At 45.6% G+C, this 4234-nt stretch overlaps 1 long non-coding RNA gene across 1 annotated transcript; it reads left to right on the top strand.

The window, feature by feature from the left end:
* Positions 1-226: 226 nt before the first annotated feature.
* LOC115099180 lies at positions 227-2793 on the top strand. Its single transcript, XR_003858706.1, has 2 exons — positions 227-357; positions 2671-2793. It is a non-coding gene; the product is annotated as an uncharacterized LOC115099180 (long non-coding RNA).
* Positions 2794-4234: the final 1441 nt, after the last annotated feature.

Raw genomic sequence — 4234 nt, forward strand, 5'->3', positions numbered from 1 at the left:
GCCTCCCCCTCCCTATCTCCCCTCTTCCCTCTCCCATCAATCTCCCTGTCTTATCTCCTGTTCTCCCCCTTCCATCTTTTTCTCCTTTGCTCTTTCCTTTTATTGTATCAACTCCTCCCACCCCTCCTTCCAATGCTCCCTCTGCTCTCCCTCCTCTCCCCTAGCCCATGCCTCCCTTCTCTATATCTCCCTTCTCCTTCCTCTCTGGCTACCTGCCTTGCTGTTCTCTACTTTTCCTCCCCTTTCTCTGTCTTGTTTATGCTTCCCCTTTCCCCTTTTCCTATCCCTTACTTCTCCTTGACATCCCGTGTGTATTTGGTCTGATTGCAGTGCATGCGCTACGAAGAAAAAAAACCGGTAAGGAGCCTTTGCAAACATCGCTTTGTGCCCTCTAATACTTTTAAAGGTCCTCGGTCAGCGGATTTGTCCGGCTGAGTTTGGAATTTAGCTGGACAAACTGCAAAGTGTTAAAATTGTGGGCCAATGAATGGTTAACTCACCTGGATAAAAAGAGATGACCGGGTGTGGGGCTTATGTTTAGCTGGCTAGCATATAGTTTACCCCCTGTCCGAACTCCAAACCAGAAATAGCCTTGTTATATGCTCCTACCTTTACTTGTGTAGAGGATGGACAGTAATTAAACAGCCTATTTCTGTGGACAAAAGAGCGCTTTACCCCCAGAAATAGCTTTCATTATTGTCCTCCCTGTATATAATGGTGATGTGCATTCAGCCTTACACATTTTAAAGTCTGAACCTTTCTTTAACAGACGAAGACAAGCCTGCATCAAAAATGACCAAGCGATTGGGAGTCAGGGTAGAGGTGGGTATTTTTTTTAGATTAAGGGACAGGCCCTTCAGTGAGGTTACATCCTCTGGAGCTGCTCAGGGTAAGTTTTCAGGAGGCTTCTCAGTGCTGAACTGGCTAAGCTAAATTTGGGAACAATTCCAGCCGCCATGATGTGATTGAAAATGTATCCAATAAACGGAATTTATCTCTTGTGGTCACTCAGCAGCTCTTCTGAAACCTTACCCCTTACGTTGTATACAGAAATGGGCACAATTAACTTTGTGATAACCAAGATCAATGCCTTTACCGCAGATGGAAAGTAGGACATCAGGAAATGCTCACATATCTCCTTTCTTTCTCTTTCCGGTTCCGCTCATCCTGCAAACCTCAGCACCGGTGCAACTACTCCCACACCTCTTTCCACTGCTCCCTCTGCTCTCCCTCCTCTCCCCTCCTCCCTCTCCCATCAATCTCCCTGCCTTATCTCCTGTTCTCCCCCTTCCATCTTTTTCTCCTTTGCTCCTTCCTGTTATTGTATCAACTCCTCCCACCCCTCCTTCCAATGCTCCCTCTCCTCTCCCTCCTCTCCCCTAGCTCATATCTCCCTTCTCATTCCTCTCTGCCTACCTACTTTTGCTGTTCTCTACTTTTCCTCCTCTTTCTCTGGCTTGTTTATGCTTCCCCTTTTCCTTTCCCTTACTTCTCCTTGATATCCCGTGTGTATTTGGTCTGATTGCAGTGCATGCGCTACGAAGACAAATAAATGGTAAGGAGCCTTTACAAACATCGCTTTGTGCCCTGTAATACTTTTAAAGGTCCTTGGTCAGCGGATTTGTCTGGCTGAGTTTGGAATTTAGCTGGACAAATCGCAAAGTGTTAAAATTGTGGGCCAATGAATGGTTAACTTACCTGGATAAAAAGAGATGACCAGGTGTGGGGCTTATGTTTAGTTGGGTAGCAGCCCTGAAGTTAGCTAGATAAACTTACTCCACTGTATTTGGGTCTATCCTGCGGGAACTTGTACCTGGGTAAGTCCAGCTAACTTCCTGCTCTCAGCACCGCTGCATGGACCTATTAGTTTATAAATATAATTGAAGAAACATTTTCTTGGTATTCAGGGATTTCACAGTGCTAATCAGTGATTTCTCAGAGATGAGGAGTCCCTCGATCACAGGGAACTGTCTGCCCTCTATAGTTACTCTAGTGAGCCATACCAAATGGTTTAGTGCACTCGCTACCCTAAACTAGGTCCTCCTCTGGAGGTGCTTAGACCTTAGAAAAGGGACCCAGAAAAGACAAAACAATAAATATAACAATTGAGGAATCACTAAATAGCAGTCAAATGTTTATTTATTAGCACAATCTGTGGTCAGAAGACCTCCTCACTGATTCAGATGCTGGTTGGTTACTCCAGCTCTACCTGACACAAAAACCTGAAATAACTGTGTGAGACTTGGTGCAGGACCCTGCTGATACCCAGCACTAACTTACCTGTCACTAATCATTCACAGAAACAGCGCTAATAAATGAATGTTTGTTTTTATATATAAGAAAAGGATTTACAGTTAACTGAAAAGGCTTGAAAAACTGGAAACAGCAAAAAGGAAAGAAAAGGAACAGTAACTGCAGGTACTTAACAGTTTGTCTGCAGAGTGAAATGCTGCTTCCTTCCCAGTCAGACATGAGGGCTCTGTGCAACCTTTTCCTGTCACCCCACAGCTGTACTTCCCAGCTGAAACAGGTCTCTCTCTCTCTCTCTTTCTGCTAATTCCAGCTGTCATTCTCTTAGCCCGTTCTATCACTCTAACAGATCCTCAGCAGCAGTGCAAAGTCTGCTGAAAGGAGCATCTCTCTCTGGGTGTTACAGTCTCTCTCTCTCAGAACCTTAGCAGCAGGGTGAAGACATCGGTCCTGGGATTCATCCCCTCAGCTCCAGCTCCTGGTGCCAGTGGAACACTGCGCTCTTATACTGCCGCCTGCTGACCGGCTGAAGATCATCTGAATGAAAAAATCTTCTCTCAATATACTAGGCATCACCAAGAATAATTTTCCAAGTGCGTGGCTCGACTTTTGTGCTGTACCGAAGGGACATTTGAAATTCTGCTGACTCTGCCCCTCCAGCTCTGCCTCAGCTCCATCCCTGAAACACCTCTGCTCGCTGGCTGTAAAAAACTAGTGGTTAGAGCAGTGGGCTGGAAGCCAGGGTTTAAATCCCACTGTCACCACTCCTTGTGGCCTCAGGGTCAGATTGTGAGCCCACTATGAATAGAGAAATAACTACAGTACCTGAATGTCATCCACTTTGAAGTGCTGAAAGTTGGAATATAAATAAAATTAAATTAAAAAAAAAAAACTCAGGCTCCTCATTGATTTACCCCATGTAAACTCTACAGTACCGAGGGGAAGGGTTAGGTCGGCCATCATAAATGTAGATAGTTGGGTGGCTGGTGGACGGAAGCACTGCCTGGTAACTTGCCTGCCTGATGTGAAGGTAGCACACCTCACACGTCACCCGTTGCTGCCTTGGATCAGAAAAGTCTCACGATTGGAGAACATCATCTTGGTGTAGCAGGAAGTGATCCTGTAGCAAGGACCTGCTCTCCAGGTGATGCGATGTCCTCTCGCACTGAGGACAAGACTCCTAGGGCTACTGCCCAGGAGGAAAGGGTTAGGTCGGCCATCATAAATGTAGATAGCTGGGTGGCTGGTGGACATGAGGACTGCCTGGTAACTTGCCTGCCTAGTGCGAAATTGGCACACCTCACACGTCACCCAGATAGGATTATAGACAGTGCTGGGGAGGAGCTGGCTGCCGTGGTACATATGGGCACCAACAACATAGGAAAATGTGGGAGAGAGGTTCTGGAAGCCAAGTTTAGGATTTCAGGTAGAAAACTAAAATCAGGAGCCTCCAGGGTGGCATTCTCTGAAATGCTGCCCATTCCAGGTGCAGGTCCTCAGAGGCAGGCAGAGCTCTGGGGTCTCAATTCATGGATGAGACGATGATGCAGGGAGCAGGGATTCAGTTTTGTAAGAAACTGGGAAACCAGAATGAAATCAGGCTGCTGGCACTAACTTTTAAAAAGGAGATAGAGCAGCTTTTAAACGGTTTGGAGGAATGTATCTTTGAAGGATACTAATGAAATAGGAGAGTTAGGGCATCCCAACAGAGAGATTCCAATAAAAGCAAAAGTAGTCCTTGTGCCTGTAAGTAAAGAATCCAAATTATCCCTATCAACTGAAAGCAGGTTGTTAATACAAACAAAAAATACACTTTGAAATGTCTGTATGCCATTGCCAGAAATCTAAGAAGTAAGATGGGAGAGTTAGAGTGTATAGTGGTGAATGATGAGATAGACATAATTGGCATCACAGAGACTTGGTGGAAGGAGGATAACCAACGGGACAGTGCTATATCAGGATACAAATTATATCGCAATGACAG

The sequence above is a fragment of the Rhinatrema bivittatum genome, chromosome 9 (assembly GCF_901001135.1).
Source record: "Rhinatrema bivittatum chromosome 9, aRhiBiv1.1, whole genome shotgun sequence".
Taxonomy (NCBI): domain Eukaryota; kingdom Metazoa; phylum Chordata; class Amphibia; order Gymnophiona; family Rhinatrematidae; genus Rhinatrema; species Rhinatrema bivittatum.